At 35.1% G+C, this 20770-nt stretch overlaps 1 protein-coding gene across 1 annotated transcript in view; it reads right to left on the bottom strand.

Moving 5' to 3' along the window:
- CDH12 (cadherin 12) overlaps nucleotides 1-20770 on the bottom strand; it is a 1480679-nt gene that overhangs the window by 1043792 nt on the left and 416117 nt on the right. The gene's annotated exons all lie outside the window — the stretch shown is intronic.

Here is a 20770-nt window from a genome sequence, read left to right as displayed (position 1 = left end):
GACATTTTTTCTGGTACAGGGGGTATATCTGTGCTGACTCACAATTCTATACTCAGAGGCAATTCTGGGTCACAGTTCCAGGATAGAGAGGAGGGCTGTAGGTCAGTCGTAAGGGAAGAAGGGACAAGGTCTGTAAAATGGGAGAAATTTATGATGAAGAAAAGGGTGATAAAGGGAATGGAGTCCCCTCCCACTGCCCCCCAAGGCTGCTTTCATCTTTGACTGCTGGATTCTATGAAGGATCTTGTTGAAGAGACTTATGATGGTAAGTTTCTCTTCTTCTTGGGGAGAGATATATCTCCTCTCTCCCCCTCACTCTCAAGTTTCTCTCTAGTAACAGTTGAGTCAGTTCCTGCATTTTTTAACTGAAATTTATTGGAGGGAAACAGAAAAGGGAACAGGGCAGATGGAGGGTAAAGAACTGATGTTCAGGAAGGAAGGAGGGAGACGGGGCCCCTAATTAACTAATATCCCTCCCCCCAAAGTCAAGGTAGATCAGGTTTGGTTCACCTGACCCCTTGGGGTCAGAATAAAGAGGACTCTTTCTTGGCTGCACAGTAAGTGTCACAAGTTCAAGTTTAAGGAGGTAGATGGAAATCTTCTTTGTTGGACAGCTTGTATTTCAAAGTCCTGTCCAATTGGCTTGTCTTCTAGTCAAATCTGGGTCAGGAATAACAGAGAAAAGAGATCACTGGATCAGGGAACCAGCTGGAGCTAACCTATCTGGTCTATGTTACCAGACAAAAGTCAATTCCCAACTGCTGGATCAGCTTAGCTCTCCCCTCTCTCCAAAGTTCTGAGTTCCTTTTTCTGCCCATCCCTCACTACTGTAGGATGCTGCAGCTCTTTCTTGTTCATTTCTCTCCAAGGTGTCAAACCTTCTCTTACATGTCTTTGTATAATTGAAAATCTGTTAACCTAAAAAAGAACTACATATCCAGAGAGTCCACTGACTTCCTGTCATTACATACTTCCTGTAGACAGAGGATAAAGGGAGTGGGCGTTGAGGCTCTTGTCCTCTTTGGCATGATGTAGCATCAGCAGTGATGGCGGTAAGGTGGGGAAATTAAAAAATGGCTAACCAGACATGGGCATGTGGTTTTTGTTTTTATTTTGTATCCTCTTATTCCTTGATTTCTAATGATCATTTAATACACCTCATAAATATAATGTTTTTATTATTTGAGATCAAATTTTAAATTTTACAAGTTGCAACGCAAAGATAAACAGTATTTTGGTGGCAGGGAATGAAGGTTCCTTCCTTGATAAAGTCTAGAACACAGATCAGAAGAGCAGCAACTATATACATCTCCTGGATTCACAACACTTTGGAAGTATCAAAAATTTACACAGTCCCAGAACTAGCTATAAAAGCAGCATGAAAAAGCCTGAAGTTCAGGAGAGGGATAGCAGAGTCCGACTTTAATATATATTTAAAAGTTAATAAATATGCTGGGAAAAAGGAACAAATTAAAAAAAAGGAGCTTTGATATAAAAAAAAATCAAGGAAGATCGGCTTAAACTGAGAAGACAACAATATAAAAACAGGCACAAAGTTTTAGAGGAAAAAAATACTAATTAGATACCAGTCCAACTTGAATTCCAGGAATTGTTGAAGAGATCAGTGGCATATGAAAAATCAGGAAAAGAAATGAGAGTGATGCAAGAAAATAATGAAAAGAGAATTAATATCTTCTTAAAAAGAGGAACCAAAATTTTAAAGAAAATAACATATTAAAAAATGGAATTGTATTAATATCAAGAGGCATAAAATTTACTGAAGAAAAGATATTCTTAAAAAGCAGAATAGACCAAATTGAAAAGTAAAGACAATAGCTTAATGAAGAAATCCCTTAAAAATTAGAATCCCTAATTAAAATTTAGAAAGACTTGAGCCATGAAGGAACAATAACACAAAGTCAAAAGAATGAAAAGAGAAGAAAATGTGAAATTCCTTTTTGGAAAAAATTGAATTTGAAAATAAATTGAAAAGAGATAACTAAAACTTCTTGTACCACCGGGAGACCATTGATTGAAGACAGAGCCCAGACATCATATTTTCAGAAAATATCAAAGAATATTACCTCAATATGTGAAAATCAGTGGACAAAACAGAATTTAAAAGAATCTGCCAAACGTGTCCTGAAAATGATCCTAAAATATTGGAGCTGAAGTCTAGAAACCCTAGATCAAAGAGAAATACCTCAAGGAAGTAGAAACAATGCAATTGCTGTAGAGCCACAGTCAGCATCACAAAATATTTAGTGACTATTAATTTAAAGGAATAGAAGACTTGGAATATGATATTATAGAATGTAAAGGAGCTAGGATTATGAACAAGAATATATACCCAACAATATTTTGTATAATACTTTGGGGTGGGATTGTGGTGGAGATATGTGTGTTATGTGAAATAGAACATTTTCATTATTCATGATAAAAAAAAATAGCAGGGCTGATTAGAAAGTTTGACCTTCAAATAGATTCAAGAAAAGTATAAAAAGATAAGCCAAAAAGAAATCATAAAGGACTTTATATGGATAAATGTTTTACATTCCCATATGGGAAGATTATATATGAAACTTCTAAGAACTTGATAATTATTAGGACAATAAAAATGAGCTTACACAGAAAGACTGCTGGGGTGTGAGTTAATTATATTGGAATGATCTATAAAACATGAAGAGGTGAGCAAGTGTGATGCACTTGATGAAAGGGAGAAAAGAGAAATAAAATGGGGAAATTATTTCACATAAAAGACATAATTAAAGGAAGAGATTTTACATTAAAGGGAGAAATGGAGAGTGGTAGGGACATATAATACTTGAAATGCACTCTAATAATAAATCATATTTAGTTCAATGAATGAAGTATACACACATACACACATAAATACATATACATAGATGCAGTTATAAAGATAAGTCTAATTTCCAAAATAGGGAAATGGGTAAGGAATGGTATAATATAAAGGTAGGGTAATAAAAGGGAGGGCAGATGAAAGGAGGCAATGGTTAGACACAAAATATAAATTGAAGGGAGTTGGGGGAGGGGGAGATAAAGGGGGGAAAGAAAGATGATAATGATGATAGTGGTGACAATGATGATGAAGAAGATGAAAGGAATGCACTGGAATCATCACTGGCAATGGGAATGGCATACACTCAACCATAATAGAGAGAGAAGAGTGTATTAGAAACAGAAATCTAACAATATAACATTTACAACAGATTCACTTTAAACAAAGAAGCACACAGAATTAGAATAAAGGTAAAGTTTTGGAACAAAAATCTAATGTTTAGGGCTTTATGAGTTCAGATATGGCCACATACACTTTGTACCATTGGGAACTTGGGCAAGTTGCTATTTACCTCAATTTCCTTATCTATAAAACAAGATGGAGAGGGAAATGAGAAATGATTCCATTATTTTTGTCAAGAAAACAAACAAAAGAACTTCACAGTAAACATGGCTGTACTCCAGAAGCAGGACTCTTCATTTCATCACCTTTCATCACCTTTCAACACCACCTTTCATCACCTTTCATCACAACATTACAATATAGACAACCTCAAAAGGCCAAAAAACCCCAAGTTCATAGGAATGAAGGAACTACAGTAGGGCGCAGCATTGAAGGTACATGGAATTTGGGCATTTCCACACTATAAGGGGGTGAAAAAGCTTCCACCAAAATGTGAGCTGATCAACCATTCCCTATCCCACCTATAGAGTGAGAGTCAGAGCAAGCTCATGCTAGAATCAGTGAGTGAGCAAGGGGCACCTCTAGAGCAAGTGAGGGGCACCTCTAGGTCCTTGGCAGCTGATGAAGACCATGAAAGACCTACCCGTGAGAGCAGCTAGACTTGAAACCCCAGCAGGCTGAAGAGAGCAGACATAGGCACACAGTGGATGATAGAACAGAGAAGGGCAATGAACAGTAGAAGCTGAAGAGACTTGAGAGGTGGCCTCAAGCAAAAACCATGCTCCTTAGCTTTATACTAGAAATAGTATATTTCTATATATATACTAGAAATTAGAAAGCCTGCCCTCCTCACTCAAATTTCTGACTGTTAAGTGAAGAAAAAAAAACACCATAGTGATGCAAACAGTATCCAAGAACAACTTCCCAACACTAAGAAAAACAAGAAGAAGGCTTGGACCCTGGATAATTTTTATGGAAGTAAAATCCAGACTACAGAGGAGATAGCAGATGAGGAAATACAAATAAATGCACCAAAACCTTCCAAAGAAAAATAGAAATTGTTCCCGAGCTCTTGAAGAATATAAATTGGAGCTTATCAAAAAGATGGTAGCCTTCTGGCAAGAAAAGTGGGAAATAGACTTCTGGTCAAGATGGCGGCTTAGAGGCAGCAAAATTTCAGACCTCTGAAAACCCTTCCTTACCGATCACAAACTGAATGTTACTAGGGAACCGAAATTCAAACTGAACAGGACAGAGCCGGGGAGCCCTCCTTCTGGACTCGGATCAAAAGGTATACCCCTCAAAAGGCAGAATCCTAGATCACTCGGATCTAAGGGGAAGGCAGAAAGAAGGTTCCAGGACCCATCCCCTTCACCCCCCAACCCAGAGTGTTGAGCCCCAGGCACTAGCAGGAACCTCAGAGCCCACTATTCTGAAGGGCACACCTTGCAAGCAACCTGAGCCAGTCTCAGGGGCTCCCAACACAGATGGCAGGGAAACAGAGAGAGTCAGGGGGAGCCTGTAACCCCCTGGCTGGGTCCTTCCATCTGAGTCTCACCTGAGGTTCCTACTTCAGGGCACATCCAGTCCAACCCAGCTGAACCTAATCCCATCAGGAGCCCTCAGAGCTCAGGAAAGCCAGGATCCCTCACCCCTGTAGAGTGCAGGGTCTTCTGAAAGGACAGAAACCTCAGGCCAGCAAAGGGGTTGCTCCAAAGGGCATACCTTGAAAGTAATCTCGGCCAATCACCTCCAATGAATAGGAAATTAAGGCAATCATTAAAAATTACTTTGCCCAATTATATGGCAATAAATATACCAATCTAGGTGATATGGACTAATATATACAAAAACATAAAATGCCTAGACTAACAGAAGAAGAAATAGAATTCTTAAATAATCCCATATCAGAAAATGAAATCCAACAGGCCATCAAAGAACTCCCTAAGAAAAAATCCCCAGGGCCTGATGGATTCACAAATGAATTCTATCAAACAGTCAAAGAACAGTTAATCCCAATAATATACAAACTATTTGACATAATGAGCAAAGAGGGAGTTCTACCAAACTCCTTTTATGACACAAACATGGTACTGATTCCAAAACCAAGCAGGTCAAAAACAGAGAAAGAAAACTATAGACCAAATCTCCCTAATGAATATAGATGCAAAAATCTTAAATAGGATAATAGCAAAAAGACTCCAGCAAGTGATCAGAAAGGTCATCCACCATGATCAAGTAGGATTTATACCAGGGATGCAGGGCTAGTTCAATATTAGAAAAACCATCCACATAATTGACCATATCAACAAGCAAACCAACAAAAATCACATGACTATTTCAATAGACACAGAAAAAGCCTTTGATAAAATACAATACCCATTCCTATTAAAAACACTAGAAAACATAGGAATAGAAGGGTCATTCCTAAAAATAATAAAGAGTATATATCTAAAACCATCAGCTAATATCATCTGCAATGGGGACAAACTAGATGCATTCCCAATAAAATAGGAAGTGAAACAAAGATGCCCATTATCACCTGTATTATTTGACATTGTACTAGAAACACTAGCAGTAGCAATTAGAGAAGAAAAAAATTGAAGGCATTAAAATAGGCAAGGAGGAGACCAAGTTATCGCTCCTTGCGGATGACATGATGGTCTACTTAAAGAAACCTAGAGATTCAACGAAAAACTAATCGAAATTATCAACAAATTTAGCAAAGTTGCAGGATACAAAATAAACCCACAAAAGTCCTCAGCATTTCTATATATTTCCATAACAGCTCAGCAGCAAAATCTAGAAAGAGAAATCTCATTCAAAATCACTTTAGACAAAATAAAATACCTAGGAATCAATCTCCTGAGACAAACACAGGAACTATATGAACACAACTACAAAATTCTCTCCACACAACTAAAACTAGAATTGATAAATTGGAAAAAACTTTAACTGCTCATGGGTAGGACAAGCCAATATAATAAAAATGAACATCCTACCCAAACTTATTTATCTATTTAGTGCCATACCCATTGAACTTCCAAAAAATTTCTTTACTGATTTAGAAAAAAACATAACATAGTTCATTTGGAAGAACAAAGGATCAAGGATATCCAGGGAAATAATGAAAAAAAAAATACAAAGGAAGGGGGCCTTGCAGTCCCAGACCTCAAACTATATTACAAAGCAGCAGTCATCAAAACAATTTGGTACTGGCTAAGAGACAGAAAGGAGGATCAGTGGAATAGACTTGGGGCAAGTGACCTCAGCAAGACAGTATATGATAAACCCAAAGATCCCAGCTTTGGGGATAAAAATCCACTATTCGATAAAAACTACTGGGAAAATTGGAAGGCAGTGTGGGAGAGATTAGGTTTGGTTGAATACCTCATACCCTACACCAAGATAAATTCAAAATGGGTGAATGACTTGAACATAAAGAAGGAAACTATAAGTAAATTAGGCAAACATAGAATAGTATACACATCAGACCTTTGGGAAAGGAAAGACTTTAAAACCAAGCAAGACTTAGATAGAGTCACAAAATGTAAAATAAATAATTTCGACTACATCAAATTAAAAAGCTTTTGTACAAACAAAACCAACGTAACTAAAATCAGAAGGGAAGCAACAAATTGTGAAACAATCTTCATAAAAACCTCTAACAAAGGTCTAATTACTCAAATTTACAAAGAGCTAAATCAGTTGTACAGAAAATCAAGCCATTCTCCAATTGATAAATGGGCAAGGGACATGAATAGGCAGTTTTCAGATAAAGAAATCAACACTATTAATAAGCACATGAAGAAGTGTTCTAAATCTCTTATAATCAGAGAGATGCAAATCAAAAAAACTCTGGGGTATCACCTCACACCTAGCAGATTGGCTAAAATGACAGCAGAGGAAAGTAGTGAATGTTGGAGGGAAGGTGGCAAAGTAGGGACATTCATTCATTGCTGGTGGGGTTGTGAATTGATCCAATCATTCTGGAGGGCAATTTGAAACTATGCCCAAAGGGTGATAAAAGACTGTCTGCTCTTTTATCCAGCCATAGCACTGCTGGGTTTGTACCCCAAAGAGATAATAAGGAAAAAAAGACTTGTACAAGAATATTCATAGATGCACTCTTTGTGGTGGCCAAAAATTGGAAAATGAGAGGATGCCCTTCAAGTGGAGCATGGCTGAACAAATTGTGGTATACGTTGGTGATGGAATACTATTGTGCTTAGAGGAATAATAAAGTGGAGGAATTCCATGGAGACTGGAACAACCTCCAGGAAGTGATGCAGAGCGAAAGGAGCAGAACCAGGAAAACATTTTTCACAGAGACTTAAGCACTGTGGTACAATCGAAGGTAATGGATTTCTCCATTACTGTCAATGCAATGTCCCTGAACTATCTGCAGGGATCTAGGAGAAAAAACACTATCCACAAGCAGAGGACAAACTTTGGGAGTAAAAACACAGAGGAAAAGCAACTGCTTGACTACAGGGGTTGAGGGGACATATCTGAGGAGAGACTCTAAATGAACACTCTAATGCAAATACCAACAACATGGAAATGGGTTCGAATCAAGAACACATGTGATACCCAGTGGAATCGCGCGTCAGCTATGGGAGAGTTGGGGAAGGGGGGTAGGAAAAGAAAAAGATCTTTGTCTCCAATGAATAATGTTTTGAAATGACCAAAGAAAATATTGTTTAAAAAAAAAGAAAAGTGGGAAATAGTTCAGAAAGAAAATAACAATTGAAAGGTCAAGAATGTCTAATTGGAGAAATAGCTGTAGGCCGGAAAAAGCAGAATATACTAAACTGAAAAGGAAAACTAAAAGATTATAGCGGAAAACAAGTCCTTAAAGACCATAATTAGGCAATTGGAAGCCAATGATCTTACAAAACAGCAAAAAATAATATATCAAAGTGAAAAGGCTGACAAAATAGAAAAAAACATAAAATATCTCACTAACAAGATGACAGATCAGGAAAATAGATCACGAAGAGACAATTTTAGAATCATTGTCCTACCCAAAACCCCAGAAATAATCAGAAATCTTGACATCCTACTACAAGAAATTACCCAAAAAAATTGCTTCATGTTCTTGAACAAGAGGACAAAATACACATTGAAAATACCCTCTACCCTAAATCCTCAAAAGACAACCCCCAGCAATGTCATTGCCAAATTCAAGAGCTTCCAAGCTAAGGAGAAAATTTAAAAGAATCCAAAAAGAGACAATTCAGATATTAGGAGCACCAACCAGGATTACACAAAATCTGCCAAGTTCCACACTAAAAGACAGCAAGACTTGGAATATGATATTCAGAAAGGCAAGAGAATTGGATCTACAACCAAAGATCACCTTCCCATCAAAAATGACTATATATTTTCAGAGGAAAGCATGGACATTCAACAAAATTGAAGATTTCCAAATATTTGTAAAGAAAGGAACAGAACTAAGTGGGAAGTTTGATATTCAAATACAAAAATCAAGAGAAACATGAAAAGGTAAATAAAAAAGAGAGGGGAAAGGGAAAAACATTTTTTTCTGTATTTAAACTTCCTTCTTTCAGGGCTTCAATAAGAACAGATTGTTTATATCAATATATGGGAAAATGTTATTTGTAACTTTCACACATTATATTCACTATTATAGTAGTTAGAAGAATCATTCATGGGATTATATTGGGGTAATAAGTGATATAATGCTATGCAAAAAAAAGAAAAAGAGAGAGGAATAAAATATGGCACCAAGAGAAACTTGAAGAAATAATATAAATAGGATAATCTATATCACACAAAGAGACACATGGGAAGGGGAGGGGAAAAATACTATTATAAGAAGGAGAGGAATAAATTGCTAATAGGTAATACTTAAAACTTACTCTCAGTGAAAGCAATGCTGAGAAGGAAGAACATCTAGATTCATTGGGGTATCAAATTCTATCTTACCCTAAAGGGAAAGTGAGAATGGAACACTAAGAGGGGGGAATGAGGCAGGGAGTACAAAAAAGGGAGGGAAAGAGATGGGGAGGGAATTTAACAGACCCTAAAAAAAATAAAAAGAAGGGAACAGAAAGGTAAGGGGCAGAAAGGTAAGCATATTAAGGGTGGGGATTAGGGGGACTGATTAAAAGCAAACCACTGATTGGAAAGGATATAGTAAAAGAAGAAAGGATAGAACTAGGAGAGAATATCAAAATGTTGGAGAATACACAAGTGGCAATCATAACTTTTCACAAGAAAGGGATGGCCTCACTCATGAAGCAAAATCAAATAGAGTGGATGAGACAGTAAAATCCTACCATGTGTTGTCTACAGGAAACTTACATGAGGCAGGTAGATACTCACAAGATAAGAATTAAAGGTTGGAGCAACATCTATTAGGCCTCAACTGAGAGAAAGAAGGCATGAGTTACATTCATGATATCTGAAAAAGCTAAACTAAAAATAGATCTCATAAAAAGAGATAGGGAAGGTAATTGGTAGTAGTCTCTCGGTAACCGAGGATGACAATTGTCTTTGTGTGTTTTCATCTATGGTGTAGAGATGAGTGTGCACAAAGACACTTGTGCATGAAGGAGATTTAAGTGGAAGAGTCGTTGCACAGAGACAGTCCTACTCTCTCGGCGTTGGAAGCCTGGGTCCAATGGCATGAAAAATCGTTACACCTGGAGACTTCCTCAGCTGCATTGGATGGCAGTGTTGTCCTTTGTGATCCAACATGCCCTAAGCACTCCATAGTGCTTTGCTGCATTGCCATCTCAGCCGTTGAACCTTCTTATTGGTTTCTTCTGTCTGTTCAGCCGAAGCAGTCTTCACATGCTAGGTGAGCAAAGCCTTGGTTCACCAGGGGTCTACAACCCAATGGCTACCCTCATAAGGTTTAGCCAGCCTGTTGAAGCTGTTGCCCGGGTGTGGCAGCTGCCGCATGCTAGCAGCTACTGGGAGCCACAAGTGAGAGCTGGGTGTCAGGTGAGGGTCAGAGGCTGGAGAGCTGCCCTAGGAGGGCACGACAAGCCCTCCATACCAGAGATACTACCCCTCCCTGAGCACCCCATACAACATCCTGATAAAAGGCACTATAGGCAATGAGGAAATAGCAATAATCAACATGTATGCATCTAATGGTATAGCATCCAAAATTCTAAAGAAGAAACTAGTGGAGTTGAAGGAGGAAATAGATAGTAAAACTAAACTAGTGATAGATCTGAACTTTCCACTCCCATATCAAGATAAATTAAATTAAAAAAATAAAGTTAAGAGATGTGAATGAAATCTTAGAAAAATTAGAGTTAATAGATATATGAAGAAAAATAAACAGTGACAAAAAGGAATACATCTTCTTTTCAGCAGCACATGGTACATTCACAAAGACTGACCATATACTAGGGCATATACATGACAAACAAATGCAGAAAAGCAGAAATAATAAATGTAAACTTTTCAGATCATAATGCAATTAAAATAATAATTAGTAAGGGTACATGGAGGGTCAAATCAAAAATTAATTAGAAATTAAATAATAAGATTCTACAAATTCAGTTACAGAACAAATCATAAAAACCATATTTTCATTGAAGAAAATGACAATGATGAGACAGCCAACAAAACTTATGGGATGCAACCAAAGTAGTATTGTGTGTGAATTTTTATCCTTGAGTTCATATATTAACAAATTAGGGAGGGCAGAGGTCAATAAACTAGACATACAAATCAAAAAAACTTGAACACTAACAAATTAAAAATCTCCAGATGAAACCCAAATTAGAGATTCTAAAAATTAAGGGAGAAATTAATAAAATTAAAAGTGAAATAACTATTGAATTAATAAATAATACTAGAAGCTGGTATTTTAAAAAAAACTGTACAAAATATACAATACACTGCTCATTATAATAATATCATAGATGAAAAGGGAGACCTCACCTCTAATGAAGAGGAAATTAATGCAATCATTAAATCTATTTTGACCAATCATATGGCAACAGATATGGCAATCTGGGTGATATGGATGAATACTTACAAAAATAGAAATTGCCTAGATTAACAAAAGAAGAAATAGAATTCTCAAATAATTCCATATCAGAAAAATAAATTTAACAAGATGCCTTTCATGACACAAATATGGTACTGATTCCAATGCCATATCAATAAACAAACCAACAAAAATTACATGATTATCTCAGTAGATGCAGAAAAAGCCTTTTACAAAATACAACACTCATTTCTATTGAAAACACTACAAAGTATACAAATAAAAGAGCTTTTCCTAAAAATAGTAAACAGTATATATCTAAAACCATCAGCAAACATCATCTGCAATGGGGATAAACTAGATGCATTTCCAAAAAAATCAGGAGTGAAACAAGGATGCCCATTATCACCTCTATCATTTAACAATGTCTAGAAACATTAGCAGTAGCAATTAGGCAATAAAAAGAAATTTAGGGTACTAAAATAGGCAACGAGGAGACTAAGCTATCACTCTTTGCAGATGATATGATTGTCTACTTAGAGAACCCCAAAGAATAAACCAAAAAGGTAGTCAAAATGATCAACAACTTTAGAAAAGCTGCAGGATACAAAAAAAAAACCCAAATAAGTCAACAGCATTTCTATATATCTCTAAAATATCTCAGCAGCAAGAATTAAAAAGAGAAATCCTATTTAAAATCATCCAAGACAATATAAAATACTTAGGAATCTATATGCCAAGACAAACACAGGAACTATATGAACACAACTACAAAACACTTTACACAATTACAATTAGATCTAAATAATTGAAAAACACTTACTGCTCATGGGTAGGAAGAGTTAACATAATAAAAATGATAATTCTACCCAAAATAATTTACTTATATGCTGCCATACCAATTGAACTACCAAAAACATTTTACTGAATTAGGAAAAAATCATAATAAAGTTCATTTGGAAGAATGGAAGATCAAGGATATCCAGGGAAATCATGAAAAAAATGCGAAGGAAGGGGCCCAGCAGTACCATATCTCAAACTACACTATAAAGCAGTGGTTATCAAAACAATATGGTGGTGGCTAAGAGACAGAACGGAGTATCAGTGGAATAGACTTGGGGTAAGTGAACTCAGCAAGGCAGTCTATGATAAACCCAAGGATTCTACCTTTTGGGGCCCAAACCCACCATTTGACAAAAACTGCTAGGAAAATTGGAAGAAAATATGGGAGAGATTGGGTTTGGATCAACATTTCACACCTTACGTCAAGATAAACTCAGAATGGGGGAATTACTTGAATATAAAGAAAGAAACTATAAGTATTTTACGTGAATACAGAATAGTATACTTGTTAGATCTCTGGGAATAGAAAGATTTTAAGACCAAGAAAGAGTTAGAAAAAATTACAAAATATAAAATAAATAATTTTGATAATATTGAATTAAAAAAGTTTTTATACAAACAAAACCAATAGAACCAAAATTAGAAGGGAAGCAACACATTGGGGAAAAATCTTCATAACAAAAATCTCTGAATAAAGTCTTATTACTCAAATTTATAAAGAGCTAAATCAATTGTAGAAAAATTAAGCCATTCCCCAGTTGGCAATGGGGAAGTGATTTGAATAGGAAATTTTCATATAAAAAAATCAAAAGTATTAATAAGCACATGAAAAAGTGTTCTAAATCTCTTATAATCAGAGAAATGCAAATCAAAGCAACAATGAGGTACCACCTCACACCCAGGAAATTAGCTAATGTGACAGAAAAGGAAAGTAATGAATGCTGGAGGGGATGTGGCAAAATCGGGACATTAATGCAGTGCTGGTGGAGTTGATACAACCATTCTGGAGCAATTTATAACTGTGCCCAAAGGGCACTAAAAGACTATCTGTCCTTTGATTCAGTCATAGCACTGCTGGGTTTGTACCCCCAAAGAGACAATAAGGACAAAGACTTGTACAAGAATGTTCATAGCTGCTCTCTTTGTGGTGGCCAAAAATTGGAAAATGAGGGAATACCCTTCAGTTGGGGAATGGCTGAACAAATTGTGGTATATATTGGTGATGGAATACTATTGTGCTCAAAGAAATAATAAACTGGTGGAATTCATTGGGAACTGGAACAACCTCCAGGAAGTGATACAGTGAAAAAGGAACAGAACCAGGAGAACATTGTACACAGAGACTTAAGCACTGTGGTACAATCGCATGTAATGGACTTCTCCATTAGTGGTAATGCAGTGATCATGAACAACCTGGAGGGATCTATGAGATAGAACACTATCCACATTCAGAGGAAAAATTGTGGGAGTAGAAACTCCGAAGTAAAACAACTGCTTGATTACATGGGTCGAGGGGATCTGATTGGGGATCTAGACACTACATGAACATTCTAGTGCAAACATCAACAACATGGAAATAATAGGTTCTGATCAAGATCACATGTAATACCCAGTGGAACTGCATGTTGGCTATGGGAAGGGCGGGGGGAGGGGAGGGAAAAAGAGAATATGATTTTTGTAACCAAGGCATGTTTGAAATTGACCAAATAAAAAAATATTTTTAATTGAAAAATGAGGGGATGCCCTCCAATTGGGGAATGGCCAAACAAATTGTGGCATATGCTGATGATGGAATACTAGTGAGCTCAAAAGAATGATGAACAGGAGGAATTCCATGTGAACTGAAACGACCTCCAGGAACTGATACAAAGTGAAAGGAGCAGAACCAGGAGAACACTGTACACAGAGACTGATACACTCTGGTACAATCGAATGTAATGGACTTCTCTAGTAGTGGCAGTGCAATGATCCAGAACAATTCTGAGGGATTTACGAAAAAGAATGCCATCCACATTCATTGGAAAAAATGTGGGAACAGAAACACAGAAGGAAAACAACTCATTGATCATATGGGTTTATGGGGATATGATTGGGTATATAGACTCTAAATGAACATCCTAGTGCAAACATAACAATGTGGAAATAGATTTTGATCAAGGACATATGTAATACCCAGTGGAATTGTGTGTTGGCTTCAGTGGTTGTGGAGTGGGCAGGGAAAGAACATGACTCTTGTAACCATGGAAAAATATTCTAAATTGACTAAATAAAATTAAAAAACAAACACAAACTGGTACTCACTTTGGCAGCACAAATACTAAAAAAAAAAGGAAAATGACGAATGGGATCACAAAGAGTTTAACACAACTGAAATGACTGAACAATAATAAAATATAGGACCCTGAAATTCAGTGTTCTTGCCAGTACACTCTGCCTCCTCCCTTGAATACTGAGTAATTTTCTCATTTAATATTTATATAACAAGTTTTTTATGTGACTTATGTGTTAGGCCCTAAACTAAACCATAGGGTACACAAAAATAAAATTTATCACTCTTTGGCCTCAAGGAGCTTACATTCAAATGGATGACTTTTGTCCTAAGCCTTATAAGAATGAAGCAAACAGGTGATTTAGAATTATTTCTAATGTTTAATTAATGCAAGTGAATGTGCTGCTTCAAATACTCTACAATTACAATAATGGATCATACTCCATCATCTGTTGCCTTCAGCAAAAAAAAAAAGACCATAAAATGGAATATCTTAATTCAGTTGTTCTCCTTAACGATGAATCTCTGTGGAAAACTTATTTCAACATGTGACTTGAATAAACACTACTAATTCCATGTCAATCGATGTAGTCTCTAGACACAATTATCTTCAGGTTTTAGAGCCAATACATTAAAGTCATTTGATATTATTATATACCATAGTTTAATCAATGCATAAGTATTTGGACCAACAAACTTTCTGGGTCCAAATTTTATTAAGATTAGTGGAGATCAAAGAATCATATTTACTCTTTTAAAATGACCATTCGTTTTACTCTTTAAATCATGTATATACAGAAACGACAAAAACAAAAGACAACCTAACATAATTTTTAGTATATAACTTCCAGTAAGAAGTAAAACATTTACTTCCTATCAACTGTTTAGAAAACTATGAAAAATAAACTAGTCTATCAATTTAAATGATCAAAAAAAAATAAAATTGAATCAAGAGACATAGAGTTCTCCTGATTTAGATAAACATTTCACGATTGCTAGTATAAAATGTATCATTCCTGATTCAAAAATTAAGATATTACAAAGTAAAAAAAAAGATATGCAAAACATTTTCTTGACTAAAATTTTAATCACACAATTAGGGAATTATGGTTCCTTCAGTATTAAGGTCATTAACCAGAACACACCGTGAAGGCAACTCATCTAACTAATGATATTATTGTAAAGAAATTCAATAAGTTGGTAGGATAACATTAAGGAAATAGTGATCATAGATTGCTTTTAAATAAATTACAATGCTATTGCCTCATTCATTTTATTTCTCCATTAACTCAGTCAACATTAATGAAATAAAAGTAATATTTAAAAGGATAGATGGGAAGTCACCTTAACATCATGTTAAAATATATCAAATTCAAGTGCTTTCAGAAGGGCAGAGTAGAAAGATGCCAAAGATACCTAATATTTTGCTTAAGAGACTGTAAGTATTCCTTTTATTCTTTTTTTAAAGTGACAGTTGGCACACATGAAATACCTACCTCATTAAGGATGTTCAGTTTGCTAAATTTGAACTTTAGAAATGCAATTTTGGTCACATTGTACAAGAGCTATTTTTAATAGCTTAAAGTTAACTTTTTCAGCAATGGCTGAATGGATTTTTTTTTAAACTAATCATGCTAAGCTTAAATTTTACTTAAAAGTAAGAATACACTTTGAAATCCAACTTTTTCCTTCAAGTAAGAACATATCATTAGAATGAATGAACTATCGCAGTTATTCAAAAAGTGTTACTAATGTAATACAAGATAAGTTTCTTCGTGACTTTTAATTATTTCAAGAACTTATCTATTGGGTCTAATTTATCCTGGATTGATCCTTGACATGGACACATGCCTAATGGAATCAGCATCTACCCTCATATAACTATAAAGATGATACTGAGAATTTAATTTTAAAAGTAAATGAGTTAGTTATTACCAATTTAAGTTTGTTGTGAGGATTAATGAAATAATTTTTATAAGGCACTTTAATATGTTTTCTGACACATGGCAAGTGCTATATAAATGCTCACTCCTTTCTCTCCCTCTCCTTTTTTATTAAAAGTGGCGGTATAGGATTCTGGAAACATTTTAAATTTGATCATGTAAAGAAAACTAACCTCTAAAAGTTTGATGATATGTCTGTTAGGTTGAACATATACTATACTTGAAAGCAAAATCACCTTTTTATCCCGAAAAGGTTCTTGGGATCTCTGAACTTGTTTTTTTTTAATTATTATATTGATAATTATATTTCAATATAATTGGTTTTCTTGGTAATGTATTTAATTTCATGCATTCAAAAACATTATTTTGAGAAGTACATAGACTTCACCAGATTGCCAGAGGGATACATGACTCAAAAAGGCTAACACCTCACCCTAAAGGGAAAAAACCCAAACAAACATTAACCGTGTATGAAGCATGAGGTACAGACATATGTTATAAACAGGCTCTGATTTGCTGCCTTAACACATAATTGAATGCCTATTTAAAAAAAAAAAGCCAAGGCATTAAGTTATTCCAAAGAAGAGTCAATGTAACTTCTTGGAATAAGAATTTGTAATGGTGATCTCTTTAAAAAAAACAAATAAGGAACAAATAATAAATTGGAAATATAAATATATTAAAAAAGGGAAATCTACAAAAAGAACATTTTGTATTGATATATTTTAATTCACATTGGAGTTATAATTTATTAATGATCTCTCCTCAAGACTTTTTTTTTGCAAAGGCCCTTTGTAACTGTGTATTTTCGTACCTGTCTTATACTTGTGAAATCACTATTTTGAAACAAAGGGTAAAAATATGTTTTTATTACTATAACACTTTATCTTATTAGATTTTGCCTAATGTCCTATACATTCAGTAGCCCTTGAGATTTTGGTTCTGCTATCTACTGTGCTCACTATGCTTCATAGCTAAGTGTCATCTTAAATTTGAAAACCATGGAATTAATAGTATTCCACTGGAATTAAAATATATGATGTCATATAACCAGCAAGAACATAACACTTTATCTCATTTTATTTTATCTCCATATAGTTATAAATTAAAATGAAAAACTCATCCTTCATTGATGTACTCTTTTAGGTCTGTTTCTCTATTATATAATTGTATAGTGAGGAAATGTCAAATGACTATTTTACCAGTTGAACAAGCTGGGAAATACTTTTGTTTTTCATGCATCATAGACTGTATCTGAGCAAATGATACCATAATTTCACTGATTTGAGAGTTCCTACCAACGATACAGATCAGAATGCATCTATTGTTCATTATTTTGTGTGATTTTACCCCTTTATTCCACAGTGAGGTCATCATTGACAGTTATCCAACTTTAAAAAGTTGGGAAATTTTTTAAAAGGGAAGTAAACCAAGTAAACAAAAAACTGGATCATCACTGTCTATAATAATTTTTGCATTTAATTTTCATTTTTGTTGATTATATGTTGAATCAATTTTTAATAATACTTTTCTGACATTTTTCAAACTATGCTCTCTCCTCCTCAATCATTGCCACCCCCAAGAAGGTAGGAAATATGATGTAGGGTATATATGTGTTATATTACAATGCATATATCCTTGTTCGTCATATTGTGAAAGAAGGCACAAAGTACTTGATGGAGGAACTAAAAGGAATAAGAGTATGCTTCAATCTGCACTTAGACTGTCAGTTCTTTTGGTCTGGATCCTTGCATTGCTGTTAATAGTTAATTCATTCTAGTTGATCATATTACTTTATTGCTGTCACCATATACAATGTTATTCTGGTTCTGCTCTTTTCACTTTTCATTACTTTATATATCTTTATTTGTCAATGCTTCAGTCATTTCTTATGGAGTGATACTATTCCATTATAATCACATACAATACCTTGTTCACCCATTCCTCAATTGATGGAAATGCCTTCAGTTTCCAGATCTTTGCCACCACAAAAAGAATATTTCAATATTCAAAAATATTTCAACCAAAAGTTGCCTTCTTGACCCAAGATAATCAGAAAAGCACAAAAAGCAATTTATTTGTTAAATCTTTGCTGTACTTGCTGAATGGAGACAGGAGGCTAACAAAGTCAAGAATGTATTAAGATAGAATTTTATTCATAAAGTATTATGAAGAAAAGTGAAAAATAATTATGAAAATTATCAAATCATAAATAAATGAGAAGCACAAGAAGACAAAACCAGGAAAGAAATGTTGGCGATATATCGAAACAAATAAGCATATTCTAATTACATTCAAGGATGAAAATGGAAACAAGTCTATCAACAGAAGAAAAATGGGGAGGGATAGTTTGAAAAAAGAACAAAATATATTTCAACAAACTGTGCTTTATATCAAGGATAAGAAAACACAGCAATTGGAATCTAACATCATATATCAGTGGCTCAAAAGCAAATAATTAAAATCTTTCTTTATAATGGCAAGCTGGTTGCCCAGAGGGCTACAATTTCTTCTCACCTCAGGGTCCTACAAAGTTGAAATGTATTTTGTTACTATAAGAGCCTAGAGAGAAAATAGTTACTACTCTAACACACATAAGAAAAAGAGAGTAAATTCATTGAATCTGTAAATGTTGTATTGTTTTTCTTGAATACTCAAGATATTGCCTTCAGTTATGGTATAGCTTATCTACTGCATTTTGTTTATACCATTAAATCTGCTTTTCCTCTCTGCCTCGCCTCTGAGCTATTCTCAATGCTCAAGGTAGACACTGACAATAGCTGCTGCCCATCATTGAAGGTTTCTAGGACACAAAGGAGAAGGTACAAAACACAGATGTGAAGGAAGTCGATTGTTTTTGTTTTCAGTTGAGTCCCAACCTATTCACAACCCCATGGAACATAGTACATCAATACTCTCTATGGAATTTTCCTGACAAGGATACTGGAATGGTTTGGCCATTTTCTTTTTCAGTGGGTTAAGGCAAACAGAAGTGAAAAAACTTGCTAAGGGACAAACATCTAATAAGTGTCTGAAGCCATGTTTGAAATCAGGTCTTCGTGAATCTAAGCCCAGCACTCTATACACTGACCCAACTAGGAGCCTGAGGGAGGCAGTGTAGGAAAAGCTGATTCCTTGTCTTCACCATGCCATCCCCAAGTGATGCCTTCTCTGACACAGTCTGGAAAGTTCTCCCTTCATTCAACATTTGTTCCAAGGCCCCTAGGACCAGAACTATGTCTTAGTTTTATAGAACTCTTCCAACTTTTGCCCCATCTAGGGCAAAAAGAAGAATTTCTTTTTACTTTTTTTAATTGGGAAAATTTTATTTAATTAGATAATTTAGAATATTTTTCCATGGTTATAAGATTCATGTTCTTTCCCTTACCCTCCCTCTAGCCCCGTCTTGTAGTTGATACACAATACCACTGGGTTTTACATTTGTCATTGTTCAAGACCTATTCCCATATTATTAATATTTGCATTAGGGTGATTGTCTAGAGTCTACATCCTCAATCATATCCCCATTGAACCATGTGATCAAGAAGTTCTTTTTCTCTGTGTTTCTACTCCCACAAAATTTCCTCTGAATGTGGAGAGTGTTCTTTCTCCTAAGACCCTCAGAATTGTCCTGGATCGTTGCATTGCTGCTAGTAGAAAAGTCCATTACATTCGATTGTAACACAGTGTATCAGTCTCTATGTACAATGTTTTCCTGGCATAACCACGAATTTCTACAAATCACTCATTACTACTATTTTATCTAGTTAGATTGATGGATTTCCATATAGGACCACAGGTCCTCCATAGTGACTCTTCACACCTATCCTTTGTATCTATTTTTTTCTTTTGGAAGAAGGTCTTTGCTCATTGTCACATTCCAGGCAAGACTTGCATTCAGCCATCTTTTAGAAATACTAAAAGGTCATTTCAACTATTTTAGGTTAAGATTTTTAGTTCACTTTATTATTTATTTAGTGTTTGCATATTGGCATGTAAACAGCTAATATCATTAGTGTTATTTCTACCCTCTGTTATTGGCTCTTATGAATTACAGGGCAAATTTGCTGATGCTGTTTCATCTTTCATATCTACTATAAACTCTGGTCCCCAATTTAGTTACTTTATGTTGCCATGAGCACACACACACACACATAATTCCCAAAGTCCAAAATCCCAACTGAACTTGGAAGATTGGAGAATTTGTTTCCTAAATTTGACCTCTTGCTATTTGAAGCCTTCTACTTGATAAAAGCAAAGCACAGATGAAGAGAAAAGACACAAATTGAAAGACAAATTAAGAATGTAAATTTGACCTCTAGGATGATCATGAAACACTCTAATGGCAGTTATACCACAATTTTACTTTTGCTAAAATGGGGAATAATGTATTTTATTTTTATATGTTGATTTGGTTAATTTCTTCCCATTAAAATTTGTATCTCCTTATTCTATTCTCAATATCTTTCATATAAAATATTGGTATTTCCAGCTCCTAGCCCTCTGCCTGCAACATAGGAAGTATTTAATGCTTG

Source organism: Monodelphis domestica, chromosome 3 (genome assembly GCF_027887165.1).
Source record: "Monodelphis domestica isolate mMonDom1 chromosome 3, mMonDom1.pri, whole genome shotgun sequence".
Taxonomy (NCBI): Eukaryota; Metazoa; Chordata; class Mammalia; order Didelphimorphia; family Didelphidae; genus Monodelphis; species Monodelphis domestica.
The sequence above is the reverse complement of the archived record's forward strand: the minus strand, read 5'-3'. Positions and strand labels throughout refer to the sequence as shown.